Raw genomic sequence first — 24,679 nt, forward strand, 5'->3', positions numbered from 1 at the left:
GATACATCTCTACCAAAGGAGGTGTAAGGCACTCCTTCCTTCCGCTAGCCTGTGAGTCCCCCTTGGACAAGGTGTAGCACCTGCTTAAGCCCCTGACCTGGGTCACGTGAAGCCATTGGAGCAGGTAGTAGATGGTCATATGAGCAACTGGTACATATCACAAGCCTTGGTTAGGTGAGCACTGATGCCAGACAGACATTCTGAAGAGTATTGGTAATAGCTGGGGTCACCTGTCTTGAAGTCGGCAATGGCAAACACTTCTGCAGAAAAATTTACCAAGAACAATCATGGTTATGAGACCATGATCGCTCATGTCATACAATACAGTGCATAATGATGATGATGATGACAATGAATTGGATGATGGAATTGGTGGCTTTGAGTCCAAGTTTGTGGATGATACAAAGATAGGTGGAGGAGCAGGTAGTGTTGAGGAAACCTGTGTCATAAAACACAGCATATGATGATGACTTGAATAGGAAAGACTAAGAGGGTTATGGATTTAATGTGGGCAAGTGGGATTAGCAGGGACAGGCACCACAATTGGCATGGATGAGGTGGCCCAAAAGGCCCATTTCTGTGTTTAGTGACTCTCTGATAAGTAATATGTTCTTTAAAACCAGATAATTACAGATTGAAGTTATAATATATGGAAAAAAGCACTGGAAAATTAGGAAGAATTTATCAGTCATCATTCCCAATTTCGCTGTTAGTTGCAGGATCGGGATTAGAAATCATTAAAAGAAATTCATTCATTGGCAATGGAATAAATTAAGCTCATAAAATTTTACAGCAGACCAGCATGCTATTGAGTCCACTATGACTGTACTGACTGATTGGAAAAGAAAATCATGAAGGATATGAAAATAGAATTAAATGGAGAGGTTTTTGCAGAAGTGGACTAATTAATCTTTCTCTGAAAACATTTCTGTTAATTTTTTGAAATGTAATAGAGGGGAAGAGGAAATGATGAAGGTAGCGGGTGATAACATGAATCTCACTACCATTATATCCTAGCAGTGTATAGTTTATCCCTGAGAGAAAATTCAGGTAATGACAGCCAAAGCTTTTATACTTCTGTTAGTTTTGTTGGATAAATGAAGGTCAAAGTTCTGTCATTTGTTTGACAACCTAAATTAACTGGAAAAAGAGATAAAAATACTTGATCTAATTGCTTTAACTTGTTCCTGAAATTAATCTGTTCATTTGTCATTATAAATGGTTCTTACTTTCAAATAACAAATTTTAGTGCCAACCTTCGATTCATTTCAGTGAAAATCCAATCTTACAAACGATCAGAGACCCACCAGGAAAAGTCCCAGTTGGAATGATTTTCTGTCAAACTTTCTGGCACATGACAAGAAAAAGCTTTATTGGCCTTTGGTGTGTCTGAATGTTTGAGTAGGGGAAGCCAGCATTCAATAAATACTGCCTTTCCTCGGCAGTAGTAAAAACAGGGAGAGAGATGGAAAGAAAGGATTTAAAGAGGTAATTTCGCTTAGGGCATTGAATTTATAAATCACCTTTGTGGATTCACAGCAACAAATCTCTCACTGTCCTCTATACAACTTCTTATTTTTCATAAAAGGTGCATAGAATCAGGCACAAGATTGTAGCTGCAGGCAAACTATATATTTTTAATTGTTTGTTATGACTTTTTGCTATTGTGGTCTGTAGTCTAAGAACTCTTACCCTCTGGGACATGCCCTCTTCAAAGGTCAAAGTTTAAAGTAAATTTATTATTGAAGTACATATATGCCACAACATGCTACCTTGAGATTCACTTTATTACAGGCATTTAGAGGAAAATAAAGAAATACAATAGAATTTATTTAAAAAAAGCTATAAATAACAAAGACTGAAAAAACAATATGCAAAAGAAGACAAATTGTGCAAATAATAACAAGTAAACAAATGATAGTAAACACAAAAAAAGTCTGCAAATGAAGGAAATCCTGAGCAACACAGACAAAATGTTGAAGGAACTCAGCAGTTGAGACAGCATCTCTGGAAATGAATAAAGTCTACTTTTCAGGCTGAGACCCTTGTTCAGGACTGGAAAGAAAGGGGAATGGCACCAGAAGATGAAGGAGGAGGGACTCCAGGGAAGGTGATATGCGGATGAGAAGAGGTAAGAAGTCAGAATGTAGAATAGAAGGAGAGGGGAAAGAGGGGAAGTGGGGGTGGGATTTTTTTTTCAAATTTTATTTCTAGAAAATTTTTTAACCCCGAACATTTGAGTCAGTGTTAGAATTATGTAAATCAGCTTACAAAACATAAAATTATCCATAAAATAAAAACAAACATGGCAGAAATAAATATCAATGTAACAACCAAGTGTGTCTATTTAGATCTCTAATAACAGAAAAACCTGCCATTCAGCAATATGCTTCACCACTGGCATCCGTTAGTCTTGCAAGACCATGGATGTACGCCTGGAGAGTCTTCACCTTCCAGGGCGCAGACCTGGGCAAGGTTGTATGGAAGACCAGCAGTTGCCCATGCTGCAAGTCTCCCCTCTCCACGACACCAATGTTGTCCAAGGGAAGGGCATTAGGACCTATACAGCTTGGCACCAGTGTTGTCACAGAGCAATGTGTGATTAAGTGCCTTGCTCACGGACACAACACGTTGCTTCGGCTGGGACTCGAATTCACGACCTTCAGGTTGCTAGTCCAATGCCTTAACCACTTGGCCATGTGCTTCACCACTACATTCACCATTATTCCCACCACCCTCCAGGGAACCTAAATATTTGCCCCATTTTTGTGTATAGATGTCCAATCTATCAAGCTGTTTGTAAGACATGCATTCAAAAGCTGCCACTTTGGCTATTTCTGTGACCCACTCCTGAAATTTAACTGGAAAGAGAAATCTATATTCATGCCATCAGGTTGCAGGCTACCCAGTTGGAGTATAAAGAGTTTATCTTCTATCCTGAGGGTGGCTTCATCGTGAGGTATCACGAGTAGAGTGGAGTCGTAGAGTCCTTCAAAGTGAGTCTATAGGTTGTGGAGTCAGTTCAGGTTGAGGTGAGTGAAGTTATCTTCGCTGCTTCAGAAGCTTGATGATTGAAGGGTAATAAATGTTCTTGAACCTAGTGGTAACTTCTTATGACTACCATTAGGGACAAGGTACAGGAGCTTGATGATACTCTGTGATTCAGAAAAAGAAATCTTCCCTCTGCCATCAGATTTCTGAATAGTCTATGAATGCATGAACACTACCTTGTTTCCTTGTTTGAACTATGTTTTTAACGTAACTTTATGTCTTGGCGCTATACTGCTACTGCAAAAAAAAAACAAATTATTTGTTATATAGGTCAGTGAAAATAAATCTGATTCTGATTACAGAATCCTGTATTCTTCTGAATTGATATGCACATGCACTTACAGATCTCACTGATACTATGATCCCTCCAGAAAGGGAGATCTCTCTGATACTGTCAGTGCCATTAAAGTGTACTATGTTCAATTATTCATTCATTATTTATAATAAGCTTCATGGAATTTCCAATTATTTCACTTCACTGATCTTAAAAATTGTAACTGCTCCAAGTTAGAAAAACATAAACATAATATGAAAATCACAAGTAAAACTGCAGTTGCTGGAAGCCTGAAATTAAAACAGGATATGTTGGAAGCACTCAGCAGGTCAGACAGCATCTGCAGGAGGAGCTACGTTTCAAGTTGTTGATTCTTTGAGAGAAATTGAAAAGTGAGGAAATATTAAAAGTTGCACACAGAGCTTGGGTAACATTCACCACGTACTCTCCAATTCTTCTCAGAGTAACTTGTAGTCCCATTTGCATTTTTGGTCAAGTTCATTTCTGGATGCATCTTTTACGGGTAAATAATTAATTGCAACCAAAAACAAGAATGGGACAGCATATAGGCACAGGTGATAGAGTCATAGGGTTTCATCTTGACCTTTGGTGTTGAATGTGTGCAGTTTTACCTGTGACCATGTAAGTTTCTTCTAGGTACTCCAATTCCTTCAACATCCCAAAGGTACATGGGTTGGTGGGTTAATTGATAAGACTCACAAATGTGGGTGCATGGAATGCTTCCTTCAATTCATCTCCTCTAGTGATTAAATTTTATGATTGAGACTACAAACTGGGAGGGCTACAGTGCCCATAAAAAATACTCAACCAGCCCTTGGAAGTTTTCATGTTTTATTGTTTTACAACATTAAATCACGTAATTTGGCTTTTTTGACACTGATCAGCAGAAAAGACTCTTTCGTGTCAAAGTGAAAATTTAAAATACAAAATAATTGAATACATAGTATTCACCCCCTTCAAGTCAGTATTTAGCAGATACACCTTTGGCAGCATTTACAGCTTTACACATCTGGACACTGCAATTTTTCTTCATTCTTCTTTACAATATTCCTCAAACCCTATCAGATTGCATGGGGATCATGACTGAACAGCCCTTTTCAAGTACAGACACAAATTATCAATTGGATTGAGGTTTGGACTTGGCCACTCCAGGACATTAACTTTGTTGGTTTTAACCCACTCCTGAGTAATTTTGGCTTTCTGCTTGGGATCATTGTCTTGCTGGAAAACAAATCTTCTCCCAAGTCCCATTTCTCTTGCAGGTTTTTCTTCAGGTTATCTCTGCATTTTGCTGCATTTATTTTGTCTTCTACCTTCACAAGCCTTCCAGGGTCTGCTGCAATAAAGCATCCCCTCAGCATGATGCAGCCACCACCATGCTTCAAGATAAGGATGGTGTATATTTGATGATGTGCAGTGTTTGGCTTACACCAAACATAGTGTTTAGTTTGATGGCCAAAAGGCTCAATTTTGGTTTCACCAGACCATAGAACCTTCTTCCAGCTGACTTTGGAATCTCCCATATGCCTTCTGGAAAAATCTGTCCAAGACTTCATGTGAGTTTTTTTTCAACAGTGGCTTTCCCTTTGCCAATCTCCTGTAAATCTGTGACTGATGCAGTACCCGAGCGACAGTCTGTATGTACAGTCTCTCCCACCTCAGCCACTGAAGCTTGTAACTCCTCCTGAGTTGTCAGAGGTCTCTTGGTGGCACCTCTCACTAGCCCCTTCTTGCACAGTCACTCAGTTTTTGAGGATGGCCTGTTCTAGACAGATTTACAGCTGTGCTATATTCTTTCTATTTCTTGATGATAATGGATATTCAGTGACTTGTAAATTTTCTTGTATCCATCTCCTGACTTGTACTTTTCAATAACCCTTTAGCAGAGTGGCTTGGAGTGTTCTTTTGTCTTCATGGTGTAGTTTCTGTGAGGATACTGACTCACCAGCAGTTGGACCTTCCAGATACAGGTGTATTTTTAATACAATCAATTGAAACACCTTGACTGCACACGGTAATCTCCATTTAACTTCTAAAACCAATTAGCTTCATCAGTGATGATTTGGTGTGTCATTTTAAAGGGGGTGAATACTTATGTAGTCAATTATTTAATGTTTTATATTTGTAATTAATTTAGATCACTTTGTAGAGGTCTGTTTTCACTTTGACATGAAAGAGTCTTTTTCTATTGATCAATGTCAAAAAAAGCCAAATTGAATCCACTGTAATTCAATGTTGTAAAACAATGAAACATGAAAACTTCTGGGGGGGGCATGAATATTTTTTATAGGCACTGTCTGTATAAAAACAGGTAGCACAAACTCCCTATATCATTAACTTGTGTTTCTGAAGTCATAGGGAGAAGGCCGAAGAATGGTGTTGAGAGGGAAAATGAATCACCAAAGTGATTCCGAGCAAACCTGATGGGTCGAACAGCCTTCTATGCTCCTGTGTCTTATGGTCCTATGGTCTTATTAACTCTGTTTGCTTTTCCACAGATGCTGTTTGACCTGCTGATAGTTTCTGGTATTTTCTGTTTCAGTATCTAAAATCATGGAATGGAAGGTTTGCACATGTATTGAGAAGATACTGAAGTTGATTGATAAAATGGAACAATGTTGTGCTTGGGCTATATTTTCCATGAACTCTCCAATTCGTTTCAGAGTAACTAGCATTCTCATTTGTACTTCTTGTCAAATCCATTCCCGAATGCACCTTTTACAGGTAAATGATTCATTGAAGCAAAAAACAAACTTAGGGCAGCACAGAGGCACAGGTAGTACAGCCACTGCAGTGAAATGCCAGCGATCCGGGTTTCACCTTGACTGTAGGTGCTGACTGTGAGGAGTTTACAAGTTTACCTGAGACCATGTAAATTTCTTCTATGTACTCCAGTTCCTTCAACATCCCAAAGATATGTGGTGTAGTGGCAAAACCAAACCAAAACCAGAACAATTGTCACTGTCTGCAACCATACTGATTTGTTATACATGCATGACATGCCCCAGTTCCAATGATTGCTCCAAAGGTCGAATCATTTACTCGATCCTCTATTGGTAATTAGCAAGCATACAGTGTTGAAGCGATGAAACTTAACTATATCCAAGTGTAAGCTGAACGCAACTGAATGTTATTGAGCGCTGTTAAGCGATCAGCAAAAGATATGACATCCGCTGGTCCCTAGCTGCTACAAACAACCATAAACAAAGCATGAAGACAAAACTTATTCCCTTCACTTTTACCACACCCCCACTCATGTGACTAATTACCATAACAGATGTGCAACACAGAATATAATTTAGATGAAGAACAGATTCATGGACCCTACATGTGGGTTGGTGGGTTAGTTGACCTTTATAAATTGCTCTAAGTGTGCATGTGGGTTGGTGGTTAAGCTTGCAGTGAGTGATAAAAATGTGGGGAGAATACAATATTGTTAGTGTTGGGTAAGTCTACATGGGTGGTCAATGGTCAGTGGCTGATGGGCTTGTTCTTATGCTAGAACTTTCTATTGTTTTATATGGCCATTGCATCACTGCATCTATAATCATTCATCACACCTCCTGTGTTGCACCGAGCTTTAGATAACATCTTTGGCAGACTCTACATGGATTTTTTTTTCCCTTAGAATTTGTGTCAGCAGGGATTTATGATTTACATTGTGAGATAAGAATAGCAAGATTTAGAATGAAGTGTTACTGTGCCCTGGCATTCAAGAACAAGAAGTTGAACTGTAGCTCCTATCTTTTATGTGCACAGTAGATAGAGGTTAGCACAATGCTTTGCAATACCAGTGACATAGGTTCAATTCCCGCCACTACCTGTAAAGGATTTATATGTTCTTCCATGACTGCATGGATTTCCTCCAGGTGCTCTGGTTTCCTCCCACAATCCAAAGACGTAGTGTTTGGTAGGTTAATTGATCATTGTAAATTCTCCTGAGATTAGGCTAGGATTAAATCAAGGGGTTTCTGGCTGGTACCACTCGAAATGCAAGAAGGGCCTATTCTGCACTGTATCTCAATAAATAAATGAATAGTTCAGCTTCCTGTGATGTTTCAGGCCATGTTCCACAGCTGGGCTGGGAAGTTGGATCTGCTCAGAGATAATTGGAAGATTCTATTGTTGCCTTTGACTTTCCAGCTGATAGGAGTATCCCTCACAGACCGGCAACGAGAAAATGATTACATCAAGCTGAGAATTCAGCCTTCCTAAATTGTCATTGATGACTGCTTATAGAGACTGGACCCAGTCGAGGGGCTTGAATATTCCAGGATCTTGTGCACTGGTGGGGTTATAACACCATTTTGACCAGTGCTCCCTTGTGTTCCAGTTGTTCTACGTGAGAGCCAGCTATGGCATAATGATGTGGAGATGTTAAAATGATAGAATAATTACATTGTTATGGTACAAAATAGGCCAATTAGCCCATTAAAATTATACTGTACCATTATAAAACAATCAGGTCAGGTTCAGTTTCCCCGCAGCTTTGCAAATTATCTTCTTGTGGCTGCTTATCCAATTTCCACCAGGAACTCTGCTACAAAATGATATCCAAAATCAGATTTACAATGTAAAAATGACTTGCTGAACAATGCCCTTATGTTATTGGCTGCAAGTATTAAATCCTGATTCTAGAATGATCCTGTAATGAGAACTGTTTCCCTTATTTGTCCTAGAATAACCATACATGATCTTGTAACATACAGCTCAGAGAGTCAGTGGAGAAGGTGACACTAAAACTACCAGAGGTCCCCAACAAAGCAATCTAACATCAAGCAAAATGTAAGGAAACTCAAGCTTTACATCAGTGAGTATTCTTGGTTGTAGATTGAAGGATATAGGGAGTTAAAGGATCCAATACTGATATTTTTTTTCATTGAAGGTGGTTAGAAATGGAAATGGGTAACTAAGTCAATTATTTCATTAATTGAATATAACTTGGAGAGTTTAATGAGAGAACCACCTGGACAAGGACTTGAATTGCCAAGACATAAGAAGACAAAGGATCAACTGCGGGTATATAGGACAGATATGGATAATGGTAATGGGATGGAGATACATTTCTGCCAAAGAGGTGTAAGGTTCTTCTTTGTTCCGCTAGCCTGAAGTCACCCTCGGGTAACGTGTAGTACCTGCTTAGACCCCCATGAAGTCATGGGAGCAGGTGGTGGACGGTTGTAAGAGTAGCTATTGCATATCACAAGTTCTGGTTATGTGACTACTGACACTTGGCAGACAATCTCTGAAGTGTTTTGATAGTGGCTGTGTTAGAGCAATTTTTGGGTTTAGCACATCTAGCTAATGACTTCAGCCACCAAACTACAAATCTGAACATACTGTAGATTGTAGATTTAATTTGAAATGCAGCTCTGAACAAAAGGTTCCTAAAAGCCTTGATCACACAACAGGCAATGCTGATGAAAATTACTTTAGATGCCTGTGGTGTGGGTATGAATCAGGAGGTGTGAAGTTTGTGTGTAGTTCCAAACAAGTCACTCTAGTTGGCACAAGAAGCATGGAATTGTCCTTTAATGTTCAACACATAAATTATCAATCCCCACTTCCGGCCAATTAAACCCTTCCACTGAAAGTGTTTCCATTTGATGCCTGCTGTATCTCGTTTTGTCAAATAAAGAGTCTGATTCCTAACTACCAGTACTTTTCTCCTGTGACTTCATTCACGCAACAACATTTGGTGTCCATCTTGCGACCCATCATGTGTCCAGCAATCTTAGCAGTCTAAGGGGGTGAGTATTTTTCAAAATAAACATAGATATAGAAGTCTACAGCACATTACAAGCCCTTTGGCCCACAATGTTGTGACGACCATGTAACCTACTCTAGAAACTGCCTAGAGTTTCCATACCGCATATCCCTCTATTTTTCTAAGCTCTAAGTCTCTTAAAAGACCCTATAGTATCCGCCTCTACCACCACAGCTGGCAGTGCATTCCATGCACCTACCACTCTGTGTGAAAAACGTACCTCTGACATCCCTCTTGTACCTACTTCCAAGCACCTTAAAACTATGCCCCTCATGATAGCCATTTCAGCCCTGGGAAAATGCCTCTGGCTGTCCACATGATCAATGCATCTGATCATCCTATACACCTCTATCAGGTCACCACTCATCCTCCGTCATTCCAAGGAGAAAAGCACAAGTTCACTCATCTTTTATCAAAGGCATGTTCTCCAATCCAGGCAACTTCCTTGTAAATGTCCTCTGCACTCTTTCTATAGCATCCATATTCTTCCTGCAGTCAGGTGACCAGAACTGAACACAGTAGTCCAAGTGGGGTCTAACTAAAGTTTTACATAGCTTTAACATTACCTCACAGCTCTTGAACTCAATCCCATAGTTGATGAAAGCCATCACACCATACACCTTCTTAACAACACAGTCAATCTGTGCAGTAGCTTTGAGTGTCCTATAGACACGGACCCCAAGTTCTCGCTGATCCTCCACACTGCCAAGGGTTTTACCATTATCATATTCTTTCTTCAAATTTGTGTCATCAGAAAACTTACTAACCCACCCTTCTACTTCCTCATCCAGGTCATTTATAAAAAATCACCAAGAGGATGGGTTCCTTGCAGAACACCACTGGTCACCATCCTCCATGCAGAATAGGAACCATCTACAACCACCCTTTGCCTTCTGTGGGCAAGCCATTTCTGGATCCACAAAGCAAGGTCTCCTTGGATCCCATGCCTCCTTCCTTTCTGAATGAGCCTTGCATGGGGTACCTTATCAAATGCCTTACTGAAATCCATATACATTACATCTACTGCTCTACCTGTATCAATGTGTTTTGCTACATCCTCAAAGAATTCAAACAGGCTCGTAAGGCACAACCTGCCCTTGACAAAGCCATGTTGACTATCACTAATCAGAAGGCATTGCTCTTGGGATTACAGGACCACACAAGCTTCACCACGACAAGGTGACAATCCACTCTACAGTTTTAAGTATGTGCCATTTAACTTGTATGTATCATTTATATTTTGCGCAGTGTGGGAAATAGTGTGGAGATATTTCAGGGACAGGTTACCCAGATATATCAGTCAGGATGGCACCTATTGAGGTCAGGCAGCATCAGGTCAAGAACCCTGATGACCTGAGCCAATCCTTGACTCTGATTACAACCATTCATAAGCCCCTCACCCCCAGGGAGAAACAAAGCATTTTGTCAGAGTTGCCCTCACTTAAAGTCATATGTGGGGATTCAGAATTCTGGTGCAAGCTTGAGGAAATGGTTGAAATTAACTAGATGTACCCTAAAAATATACACGTGTTGGTAAGAGCGAAGTGCCTGAGGAATATATGGGGCAGTATGGCCCAGGGGGAGAAGGATAGTACATGGGGAACTTCTGGGAATGCCTGCAGTGAAGAAAGATATCACTGTTTTAAAGGAGCAGTGAATGGGGGAAAGTGAGCATAACTGGAGAATGATAATAACAGTGATTTAAAGAGCTGATGAAACAGCCATGGACATGGATTATGCAGAGTGTAAATATTGAACCAATGAGGAGTATTCAGGGTTAGATAATCCAGGGAGGGATGACCCAGTATTCCAGAAAATGGTGATGACCATAGGGCCATAAGACATAGGAGCAGAAATAGGCCATTCTGCCCATCGAGTCTGCTCTACCAATCCATCATGGCTGATTCCAGATCCCACTCAACCACATACATCCACATTCTCACTGTATCCTTTGATGCCCTGACCGATCAGGAAACTATCAACTTCCGCCTTAAATATACCCACAGACTTGGCATCCACTGCAGTCTGTGCCGAGCATTCAATAGATTCACTACCCTGGCTAAAAAAAATCCTCCTTATCTCTCTACTAAAAGGTCACCCCTTAACTTCGAGTCTGTGCCCTCTAGATCTGGATACCCCCACCATAGGAAATATCCTCTCCACATCCATCCTTTTAAAATTTGGTAGGTTTCTATGAGATCCACCCCCTCCCCCACATTCTTCTAAATTCCAGTGAGTACAGGCCCAAAGCTGTCAAATGCTTTTCATATGTTAACTCCTTCATTCCCAGAATCATCCTCGTGAACTTCCTCTGGACTCTCTCCAATGATAACACATTCCTTCTGAGATATGGGGCCCAAAACTGTTGACAATACACCAAGTGTGGCCTGAATAATGTCTTATAAGGAAGGTAGCTTCTAATAAGAAATTTGTAGCAAGGCCTGAGCTCAGACCACCAGGAAGTTTTAGATTTAAGGTTAACAGTGGGTTGACCTACTCTGCAATAGTTTCATCAGCCAGTGAGATAGACCAAAGAAAGTGCAAGAGAAAGCATAAGAGGCTATAGTGAATGCAGCTGCTATGAAGTCTCAGTGGGTTTATTTTGTGTGCTAGCAACCAGGGCACCTAGCAAAGGACTGCTGGACCAGGCATACAACAGTAAAAGAGTTGATATGCTACAGCTGTGGTCTATCGGGACATGGTTGGAGGGAGTGTCCAAAAAGGGAGAAGAAAACAGGTGAAAGTCATGGCAGACACACAATCTCTCACCTCATCAGTGCCCTCTTTGTCCAGTCTGACTGCCAATTAGATGATAGTGCTTTTGAAAACTGCTTCTAGGTCAGAAAAAAGATGTGGCAGCAGCTCCCACTGCCAGCGCTAGTGACCTGCGGATGTACACAACAGCATTGTGAGGGGGCAGGCAATGTGATATGTTAGTTGACAAAGAGACTTCAGCATCGATAACTGACCTAACCTTTCCAACAACTGGACAGGTTATTTATAGTACAGGTGTAGGATGAAAAAACAATGAAAGCAGAAAGAAGTGAGTCGCAGATACTCGAAATCGGTGGAGTGCTGCTTCCTGTGTATTAGTCATAGTCATACTTTATTAATCCAGGGGGAAATTGGTTTTCGTTACAGTTGCTCCATAAATAATAACTAGTAATAGAAACATAAATAGTTAAATAGTAATATGTAAATTATGCCAGTAAATTATGAAATAAATCCAGGACCAGCCTATCGGCTCAGGATGTCTGACCCTCCAAGGGAGGAGTTGTAAAGTTTGATGGCCACAGGCAGGATTGACTTCCTATGACGCTCAGTGCTGCATCTCGGTGGACTGAGTCTCTGGCTGAATGTACTCCTGTGCCCACCCAGTACATTATGTAGTGGATGGGAGACATTGTCCAAGATGGCATGCAACTTGGACTGCATTCTCTTTTCATACACCACCGTGAGAGAGTCCAGTTCCATCCCCACAACATCACTGGCCTTATGAATGAGTTTGTTGATTCTGTTGGTGTCTGCCACCCTCAGCCTGCTGCCCCAGCACACAACAGCAAACATGATAGCACTGGCCACCACAGACTCGTAGAACATCCTCAGCATTGTCCGGCAGATGTTAAAGGACCTCAGTCTCCTCAGGAGATAGAGACGGCTCTGGCCCTTCTTGTAGACAGCCTCAGTGTTCTTTGACCATTATTGGGTCTGTCCAAATAATGAGCAATCCTTGGAATAGATATCCTAACGGAAGCAGGGGCCATTATAGATTTGGGAAAGGGAGAAATAATATGGACAAGGCAGGGGCAGTGAACACGTACAACCAACAGAGTACATACCCTGCTGCTCCTCGATCATCAGAGACTGGAGCCAAGATGACTTTGTCAGCAGTTCCCAGCAGTGTGCACTAGACACAAGCAAGATAGTGGTCCAGTAAAGATGAACCCATTTAATATAGAGGGCGGGGCCTTGTATAAACTCCATAAGCAGTATCCTATAAAAACTGGTGCACTGACAGCTGTTCAGGGTGAAGTGATGGAACTAGAACACTAGGGCATACGCAAAGAAATTGCGGCAACTACTAACTCATCAGCAAAGAAGCCCGATCGATCACATTGTTTAACAGTCGTCTACACCGAAACTGCATCACATTGTGGTGAGCCCTGCAACAATCCTGAATGGTCTGAATCTCCAGAACATGAAGTTTTTTCAGTCCTGGATATTGCTAATGGATTTTCTGGACTCCCCTTAGCCCCTGAGTCCAAAGGCGAACTTGCTTTCACCCTAGGTGGGCAGCAGTATACGTGGATCAGACTCCCCTAGGGATTCCACAATAGCCCAACCATTTTTCATAAAGTTATGGCGCAGACTTTGGAAAAGCTTGATCTAACGCCCTACTGGTCAACCATCTTACAAAATGTAGATGATCTACTAACTGCTTTGAAAGATGAAGCAGGTCATTTAGAGATGATAGCCAGTGTTCTAGAGATACTGCAAGATGAGGGGTTTAAAATCAGTCCATGCAAGGGTCAGATAGGTAAGCAAACCATACAGTGCCTAGTCTACACCACTTCCCAGGAGAGGAAGGACATGTCTGATGACAATCAGCTTCATGCCTCACCCAGCTTCTGCTCTAGCCTCCCCATGTTCAGGAGCTCTACGATGATATTAGGTGTAAGGAAGGTAATGGATCCTCACACCATAATTTCAGCATGATTTCACACCAGTGTTCTCAGCACTAGTGGACCTGATGCAGGCCTTGATTAAAGGAGGGAAGCCCTCTCTGGATAAAGGAAGATAGGGACCAGATGAGGAAAAGACCTTTACAGATGTCAAGAAAATCCCAGTCTCTGCACTCTCACTAGGATTACTGGACGCACCTTGCCCCTTTCACCCATACTGCAGTATGGTGGAGCGGCTACAATTCAGTAGTGGTTGAGGGCTATACGGACACAAGAAGGCCAGTGGCATTTTATTCAACAAAACAGACACCCATTGCAGCAGGACTTCCCCACTGCACAGCAGCTCTAGACTGGGCAGTGCAAGTAAACATACCAGTTATAATGATGGGACAACTCATATTGCATACACCTCATGCCATTGTAGAGCTCCTGAACTCGGGGAGGCTGAGAGCAGTCACAGGCAGCAGAAGGTCAGTTTGGGAAACAGTTCTCATCCTCAAACACAGGAATGAATCCCAGGAGCACCATCCTAACAGAGGGGGAAGGCACATGAGGTCCAGATGGAAATAGAGCAGGAGTAAGATGTCAGTGTGCAGGCAACTCCACTGGAAGAGGAAGCAGAGGAAATTTTATAGATGGGTCTCGGAGGTACATAGACAGGAAGCCATGGACAGGGTGAACCATAGTGAAGGAAACAGGTGAAGAATTATCTTCAGGAGCACTGCCAGGGGCTTGCTCAGCTCAGGTGATAGAACTGGTGGCCCTGATCGAAGCACTGTTCTGCAGTAAAGGAAGATGAGTAAATATATATACATAGACAGCCAGAATTCCTTTGGGGTGGTGCATGATTATCTGATGACAGGGGCACGATGAGGATTTGTAACCTCAACAGGGGCAGGGTTTCAACACGGGCACCTTATACAACAACTGAGTTGGCCAGCAGGGGTAGCAGTAATTAAAGTAAAAGTTCACCAGAAAGGGGAGAGTAAGGAGCCGAAAGGAAATGAGTGGACAAACATCAGTGTGAAGAAGGCAGCAGAGGAACATGAGACAAATGAAATTGCAATATGCTAGGAGAAACTATGGAAACCAATTTAGTAAAACTATATGAAGAGGTAGAGACAGAAGGGAAGGAGAGATGGAGGAGAAAGGGAGCAAAGGAGGGACCAGATGACAGCTGGACCCATGGGGAGAACAGAGTCGCGGTGGCCCCACCATGTATTAGGCAGATACTACTGAAGTTATATCATGGGATGATGCATCAGAGAAGGCAGAGCGTGATCACAACCTTCCGACAGGACTGGTGGTGGCCAGGGATGGACGGGGATGTTGAGAAATTCTGCTGCTATTGTATCATTTGTGCCCAGCGTTCCCCTGGTGAGGACATACGTAGGGCTGCCAAACCAGCCATGACCAAGGGGACCGTAGGAAATCATCCAGATGGACTTAGAAGAATGCAGCGGGATTTCATTGATACCTACCGAATCCTGAAAGGACTAGGGTGGATGTGGAGAGGGTGTTTCCTAAGGTGGGCGTATCCAAAACTGGAGAGCACAACCTCAAAATTGAAGGGTGACCCTTTACAACAGAGGTAAGGAGGAATTTTTTTAGCCAGAGAGTAGTAAATATGTGGAATGCTCTGCCACAGACTGCGGTGGAGGCCAAGTCCATGTGTATATTTAAGGCGGAAGTTGATTTTTCCCTGATGGATCAAGGCATCATAGCGAGAAACCAGGTGTATGGGAATGAGTGGGATTTGGGCTCAGCCATAATAGAATGGCGGAGCAGACTCGATGGACTCAATGGCTTCATTCTGCTCCTATGTCTTATGGTCTTATGGACTTCACGGAGTCCCTGCCAAACAGCAGGGTAAAAAGCTACCATCTAGTAATAATGGATCACTTCGCCTGGTGGGTGAAGGATTTCCCAATGAGAGACTGTACCACCAGCACTGCTGCACAGATTCCAGTTCAGGAAATCCTCCCAAGGTGGAAACCCCAGTCCAGATGGACTCAGATCAGGGAGCTCCTTTTACAGGGAAAGTGAGGAAGGAAATGTGCAGAATGCTAGAGATTCGACAATAATTCCACATACCCTACCACCCTCAGGGTTCAGGAATGGTAGAAAGGATAAACTGAACAATAAAGAATGCTTTAGGCAAAGCTATAACTGAGACGGGAAAAACGTGGGTTAATGTTTTATCAGGAATCCTGATGAGATTGTGAGCAACCCCAAACCATATACTTGGTCTCAGGTCCTACGAATTCTTGATAAAGTGAGCAATGCGACTCCCTTATGGGGTAATTACAACTTGTGGTGAGCCTGGGGCTGACAGAAATAAAATGACACAGTATGTGAAAGACCTTTGTAACCATCTTGTGAAACCAAGAAGTGTTGAAGGACCGAGCAAAACAACAGCAACACATTGCTGAATAGAGAGAGCAGAAGGGAAAGGAGATAGTCAGGTGACCAAGTCATGGTGAAGGTGCTGCCTGAAAGGGCAGGGTATGCTCCCAGATGGATAGGACCGCAGACGATTCTTCTAACAAGTGACACTTGTGTCTCTATGCAGACTCAGTGAGGCAGCCAGTGGCAACACTGGACTCCGGTTAAACTGCACAACTCACCTTCTTATTGCTTTCACAGACAGAGCAAGGGATCAAGTGTACCCAGTAAGCATGTAATTACAGAGAACCTGAGAGATGAACACCAGCCGGCCACACCAGACCTGACGATATTTAATTGAAACACATCTACAGCAAACAAGAAGGCAGAAGACATCGAGAGTGTGGCAGAAACACATGACATGCATGGTAAAGTATAATGGTAATGGTATTCTGTAATGAAGCCTAGTTCCTGAAGTTAGATGTTTAGGTGAATAGCATAGATTAGAAAGGATATTGGAGAAAATAGATGGGGAGGAATTTAAGGTTCCACAGCTTCAATGGCATGGCAGATTGAGAAAGATCACACACAACATCTCAAGGCAGTCACCTCCAGCTTGAATGGTGGAGTGAATACAAGTGACCTGGCCTCTTTCAGCGGTTGGGGCCTGTGATCGACTGGAAGGGGAGTTACCAGGGAGAAGTCCTTGGAGTCATTCAAAAGGAGATGACAACAACCCTTGCCTGTACATCAATAAGAAGGCCTGTGAGCCTAATGTATTTACCTTGCTCATATCCCTGGAAGGAAAGAGTTTTAGCTACCAGAAGATGAAGGGGTGAAGAGAAAGAATGTGATTAAGCTGCAGCCACCCAGCAGGGAAAGAGCCAACAGACATACGGATGAAGCCACATTGCAAAAGACCTGCTGTTCCGACCTCTGAAACAACCTCACTACTTAGCATATCGTGGGTACCCATTAAGGATGATAAGGTAGATGTAGATGCACATAAAGTAATTAGGGAGGAGTGGGGGAATTCTGGGGCAAGGGATTTCAGTAGATCCCTGTTTGAGTAGATCCTCCTTAAAGTTTGCCTTTCCTGGTACTAACTTATTTTCCTGTAGGGCCAAGAGGAGAGACTGTTAGACCGATTTTTGGGTTTAGCCACCAATCCTCGAATCTGAATATTCTGTAGATTGTAGATTTAATGTAAAATGCAGTCTGAACGATAGGTTCCTAAAAGCCTTGAATCGCAGGCCAGACCATTCTGATTAAAATTCATTTAGATATCTATGGTTGCAAATTGGGAGGTGTAAAGCTTGTGTGTAGTTCCAAAGAAAACATTGTGGATGCATTGCAAATATGGAATTGTCCTTTGATTTTGTAGCACATAAGATACCGAGACACATATTGGGCCAGCCAGACCTTTCCACCAAAAGTATTTCCATATGATGCCTGCTGTATCTTGTTTTCATGAATAAAAAGGCTGCTTCATAACTACCAGTACTTTTCTCCGGTAACTTCATTCATGCAACAACAGGATGGGGTCATCTGTCTTGTAAAGACACTGCCCCAGAAGAAGTCGATGGCAAACCACTTCTGTGGAAAAATTTGCCAAGTATAATCATGGTCATGGAAAGACATTGATTGCTTACATCACATGACATGACACATAACAAACGAATGATGAATAAGTGCAATAGTGGGCTGAATGGCCTGTTTCTCTCGACTCTTAGATTGATCTTGGAGTTTTTTTAAAAATCAACAGAACTTTTATGCCAAAGGATCTGCAATGTGCTATATGTTCTGTTCTAAATATTCCTAAAAAAGAAAGTTCGTAATTTAAGTGGCAATGTTGATCCCCTATAGATGCTCACTTTTCTTCTTTTAAAAATGTCAGTAGACTCATAAATTGATGTTACTGACAGAGATCAGAGCAAGAGTTAAATGGAAGCCAAACTGGAAAACCAGCCAGCAGTCTAATCCTGATATTTTTTAATCATGCTCGTATTTCTTCTAACATTCTTGAGAGGGCTATGATTTCTCCAAGGTAGGCATTCATTGTATCCTTCAGCTGTCTCTGGTCCATTATTAGGAGTTGTTGACTACGTCTACTTCTTATAAAATGTATGAAACGATTAACTACCTGTGAGCCATCTTCTAGAATGATTCACGATGAATAGAAAATCCTCAAGGGCCCTCTTGTGTTTGAATTTATTTACATAAAGGGCAGATCTAACATAGGCCTGGTGCTTTACGCTGCTTACACTTGATCTAGTATGGCTCAATCCACTCTCTGTTACAGTGGTGTGATATATTGCCATTTAGTTGTGCCTAAAACCAAGCAGCCAGATTAACACAGAGAGAAAAAAAAGACTAGATTTAAGATCCTACCTCTAGACTCATTGCTAAAAATTCTCTGGTAGTCATAATTATTGAAGAATTGGTCAGGAATGAAAGTAACATAGAACATATAAAATATAACTAGAATTGGAATTGGTTTATTCTTATCACATGTAGAGTGAAAAGCTTGTTTTGTTCAAATCAATTCATTGCACAGGTTATTGAGGTAGTACAAGGTAAAACAATCACAGAATGCAGAACGAAGTCTAATGGTTACAAAGAAAGTGCATTGCAGGTAGACAGCAGGGTGCAAGATCACAACAGGGTAGATTGTCAGGTGGTCAAGAGCTCATCTTATGGTACCAGGGTGTCATTCACAGGTAGCCTGGACAGCAAGAATACCTACAGTATGTTCATCTACTGTTTATTGATTACAACATTCAACATTATTATCTCCTTAGTACTAATCAAAAGCTTCAAAACCTTGTTGATGACCATGAACAAATGAACACCCCCTTACCTTTTGCTCTCTTTTTGCACAACATACTTATTTTTAATATATTTATTACTGTAGCTTATTGCAAATATTTGTGTATTGCATTTTACTCCTGCCACAAAACAAGACAATTCATGATGTCAGTATGTCCGCGATAGTAAACCTCATTTTAATTCTGCATTGTGCATCATCACATTATTATTTCAGTTTCTAGTATCTGTGAGAGCACCAGTGGAAGCGATTAATTATGAAGGTCATAAATAAGGAATTTTAGACAAGAGAGAACAGATGGCAACAGCATTCTACACAATAAATGTTATGCTAGGGTTCTATCTGTTTGCCTGGTGGATACCGAGAGGGGAATATTGCCAGTGTTCTCACCATCGATGAGAATTTTTCCAATGTCCTGACCAATGCCAAGAATTTTCCCAGTGCCTTGATCAATGCTGGAAATATTCCCAGTGCTCTATCCAAAACCAAAAGCACTCCTAGTGCCTTGGTTAATGCAAGGAATTCTCCCAGTACCCTAGGATATGTTAACATATCATTTGGTGAAATGAAAGTTGGTATATTTGTAGTTACCGAGGAAGACTGTCAAAGGATGGGTCAAGGTATACATCAGTTGGAAATTTAAGTTGAAATACAACAGATGATGTTTTAACTGGTCAAATGTGAGGTGTTGCATTTTGGTAGAATGAATTCAAGAGGAACATATATAGTAAGTTCGAGCATTAATATACAAAGGGATTTTGGGAGGCAAATCGATAGCTGTCTGAAAGAAGTAATGCAAGTGAAATAGGATGGTAAAGAAGGGATTCAGTATTGAGTCATTTAGGCACTCAGTACAGAAACAAGCCCATTAGTCCAACTAGTCCAGACCAACCATGATTCCCCATCCAAACTTGTCCCATTTGCCAGTTTTTGGCCTTTAACCTTCTGAGCCTTTCCAATCCACATACTTGCCTAACTGTCTTTCGAAAGTTGTTATTGTACCAGTCTCAACCATTTCATCCTTTCTGGTTGGGTGAGACTAGAACTAGAGGTTGTATGCTTAGGGTAGAAGGTGAAATATTTAAGAGGAAACTGAGGTGGAGCTTCTTCACTCAGAGGGTGGTACAAGTGAGGAATGAGCTTCTAGTGGATGTGGTGGACATGGGTATGATTGTAACATGTTTTTAAAAGTTTGTACAGGTACATGGTTGAGAGGAGTATGGAGAACTATGATCTGGATGCAGGTAGATGGGATGAGGCAGATAATCGGGTAAGAATGGACTATATGGTTGAAAGGCCTGTCTCTGTGTTGTAGTGCCCTATAAGATAGAGTCATCTGGCAGCTCAATCCACTTAACTCTGCGTAAATTTGCACATCAAATTCCTCTTAATTCTTTCTCTTCCCATCTTAAACCAATCCACCCCAGTCTTAATACCCTAATGCTGGGGAAATGACTGGGTGCATTCACCCCGTCTATGCCTCTCATGATTTTATACAAATCTATAAGATCCCCTCTCATGTGTTCTAGGAAATAAAGTCCCAGCCTTATATCTCCTTATATCTCAGTCCCTCAAGTTCTGGCAGCATCCTTGAAAATCTTTTCTGAACCAGTAAAGAAACATCTTTCCTATAGCAGGAGACCATAACTGAGCACTATAACACTATAACTGTGACCCCAGCAGTGCCACGTACAAATGCATCATGATCTCACAAATCTATTCTCATTGCCTTGATTTATTAAGGCTAGCATACCAAAACCCTTCTTCACCGATTTGTCTCCATTTTCAGGAAGCCACTTATTAGTATTTGTCCTTCTGTTCTACAAAACTCTCAGAGTTCTGTTATTCCCAGTGAAAATCCTAGCTAGATTTGACCTTCTAAAATATAACAGCTTGCACTTATCTGAATTGCATTTCATTTGCCATGTACTCAGATGATCAAGATACCCCTGTAATCTTTGACATCATTTTTCATTGTCCACGAAACCACCTATTATAATATTGATAAGCTTACTCACCATGGCTTGTACATTCCTATCCAAATTGTTGATATAGATGACAAACAGCAATAGAGTCAGCCCTGAATCCTTAAGCACACTACTAGTCACAAGGCTCAACCATTTGGAGTATTGTGTACTATCTGATCACTGCGCTATAGGAAGAATGTGGACGCCTTGAAGTAAGTGTTGTGACTGTGATCAAGATCACCAGAGAGACACTGGAGCTGGTGATAAAGAGGTCTCTACTTGTCACAATATGCGGGCATTCTCTTGGGGACACTCTCGGTAGAGGCTCACAAACCCAAAGGTACCTTTAAGATCAAAGGTAGGTGATTCAATACAATTTCAATACTTACAATGACATAGCTTACATCGATAATTTGGGTTGGCAAATGATTCCTTTGAATTACATAGTGGAAGCACGTTGTAATTGATAAGACACATTTGAAGGTCCAAGCACATTTAGGAGAAACTAATTAACACAAATATTCTAAAACATTTCAACGACAGAGCTAGGCACCGAAAATTAATGTTGACAGTGCTGTCACTGAGTACACAAAAACTGTTGATTGCCTGTACCCATGACCATGTTTGATATGTTGATGACAACATCCATCCGGTCTGCCAGCTTGCACTCAAGTCACAAAGGTGTAAATAATTAAGCCACGTTATCTGGTTTACTTACTTACTGCTCATTATGCCACTGGTTTTTGGGGCAGCATCGAAGGTACTCCATCTCTCTCTGTCCTTGACCCATTTGGTCTTGGTCATGGCAGTATTCAGGGCTTCCTTCTTTGCGCCAATAGCTTCCGTTCTGTCTTCACTACTTTCAGCCATTCAAGTCTTGGTTAGATATTCAGGAATGCCATCACAGACGGATGTAGAAGCATCTACACATAGAAGATGTAGATGCTCAATATAAATTGCTGTTTCTGTAACAGTTTTGTTTGACTCTTCAGGGTTGTTAGAGTTGAACCTTGAATCTGGAAGACTGGTGGACTACTCTTGGTCTGGCCTCCACCCTTTAACCTGTTTGGCAGGGGTGACCCTTCCAAGAACCAAAGCATGAAGCCTTGATTCCAGCCAACATTGCAATCTGTGGCATTGAGGTATACAAGCCTCCAAACCATGACAAGGTTGTGGTCCTCTTGGTGGGTTGCTTGGTTTAATGCAAGCCAATTAAAACAACCCTATTGTTTTACTGTTTGGCTCTTAGTCTGTGGAGCAGCCTGCACTCACAACTTCAATGTACTGCTTGCAATTTACAAGAAAAAACTGAAGGCTAATTGCAAGCTTCCTGAACTTATTTACATTTACAATAAACCTGGTTTTGTTTTGAATTCATATTTATTTTGATTGTATTTTTTTCTGCAACTTCGAGGCTGAAGGGTGATCTGATAATGTAACATGATCGAGTTCTCGATGGGGAACAGCAGATAGAATGTTTTTATCTGGGTGGAATTTTTGAACGCCAAAAGTGTATTGTGAAGGTTAGGGGTGCTAACATATGATGTGGTTGCATAATTATGTATGCTATTCACGTACTCCTTAAATATAACCCGAAATAAATTATGTAATCAAACAAAGAATGCTGATCTATCCTAGGCCACCAGAGAAAGCTTTGAGCCAATGCTTTCAATTTAACCATGCCTCCAACACTTTAATTCTCAGTTTGGAATGGACAACTGTCTCCACAAAAGGCAACTCCCGACAGGGGCAAGTTCACCCAATGGTCCAGCCTATTGGGTTGCCACGTAGACCTGAGACAGTATGAGGACTTTTCTGGTTTCTTTTTGGATCATTTCTGAAATTCCCCTTTTGTAAGTTTTTTAAGTATTTCCTTTCCTAAAGGTTAACGGAACAATCTATCAGCATTTCCATGATTGGTCATCCTCTTGAGTTTGATCTTGTAATTCTGTCCTCCAAAATACAGAGCTCATTTCTGCATTTGTGCTGCTGCTGATGCTAGTGGAACACCCTTCTGTGGATTGAAAATGGACATTAGTGGTTGATGATCAGTAATGAAGATAAACTCTGTCTAATACAAGCACAGTTTAAATGTTATACACCCCAAACCAGTCTCAAGATCTCTCTGTCAATCTGTGTGTAATCTTTCTCTGCGTTGGAAAGGTAACATAATGAAAAGTCTACGGGGTTTTTACTTCTATCACTCACAACATGTGACATGCCTACAACTATACCGTAAGATGATGCATCATAGGCAAGCTTCTCTGGATGATCTGGGTCATAACGTGTGAGCACAGTGCCTGTCATCATGATTTCATTTGAAAGCCACCTCATACTGCTTTGTCCATTGCCACTTCTTCCAGATCTGTAGTAATGAGTTCCAGGGCTGGAGCACAGTAGCCACATTTGACAAGAACTTGTTATAGTAATTGGCAAATTCTAAAACGACCACAGCAGTAACATACTGTAAGTTTTGGCCTTGAGACGTCCATCACTGCCTGAATTTTCTCAGCACACTTGTGTAAATCTTATGCGGTGATGGTGTGACCACAGTAAGTGATGCTTGGTGTAAAGAATTGATGTGTCATTCTCTGAGCCCATAGTTATAATTTTTTTAACATTGTCTTGAGATTTTGGAGATGGTCCTTGTCATCCTCAATGGTAACAATGATATTATCCAGGTAACACTGAGTGCCTGGGCAACTTTGCAGCACCTGGTACATAGCTTTCTGCCAGAGTGAGGGTGCAGACGGTACTCAAAAAAATAAGCCTATTCGAGCGATGTATACTCCCTTTGTGAGGGTTGAGGTGAAAAATAATTTGGACTCTTCTCCCACTTCCATTAGTTCTCAGCTAAGTCCACTTTTTTGACATGTTTCCCTCCAGAAAGGTTTGCAAAGGTATCCACTATTCTGCACAGAGGGTATTGAATTACTTTCAGTACTGGGTTGATGGTGACTTTAAGATCACCACAGGTCTTGACAGACCCATCTTTCTTGGCTACTGGGTCCACTGGTGTTGCCCTTTGGCTCTTGGCTCTTCAGCCACCATGCGATCTAGTGCACTAGATATTTCAACTTGGATGGTATATGGAATCGGATAGGCTTTGTAAAACTTGGGTGTGGCATTTTCATTTTAACACACTCTTAATCTTGACAAGTTTGACTTTTCCAATGCTATCCTTGAACATTGTTGTGGCATCTTCCAGTACTTACCTTAAATCACTTTCAGTTGATCCTATTGCAGGAAATGTGGCATGCAGATGCTGGATGGATGGATTTCTAATCAACTTGTACTTGTCTCGGCCAAAGACGGCCTCACTGGACTGGACTACCTGTTTTTTGCACATACAAGCCCAATGCAGCTTTTTGTCATTGTATCTCACTGTTACGAATGTCATTCCCAAATGAATTATCTTTTTCCAATTTCTGTCTTTCAAACTTATTTTGCGGAATGACTGTAACAGCTAAGCCAGTGTCCAATTCCATTTTAATTAACTTGCCGATTACTTCTGGTGTCCCGAAACATCGACTGCACCTCTTCCTAGAGATGCTGCCTGGCCTGCTGCATTCACCAGCAACTTTTATGTGCGTTGCTTGAAATTCCAGCATCTGCAGATTTCCTCGTGTTTGCATATGCTGGCCTCGTTAGTTTTCACATTATAAACCTCAATGATACCCAGGCTGGAGTCAATCTCATCATTAT

Source organism: Mobula birostris, chromosome 5 (assembly GCF_030028105.1).
Source record: "Mobula birostris isolate sMobBir1 chromosome 5, sMobBir1.hap1, whole genome shotgun sequence".
Taxonomy (NCBI): Eukaryota; Metazoa; Chordata; class Chondrichthyes; order Myliobatiformes; family Myliobatidae; genus Mobula; species Mobula birostris.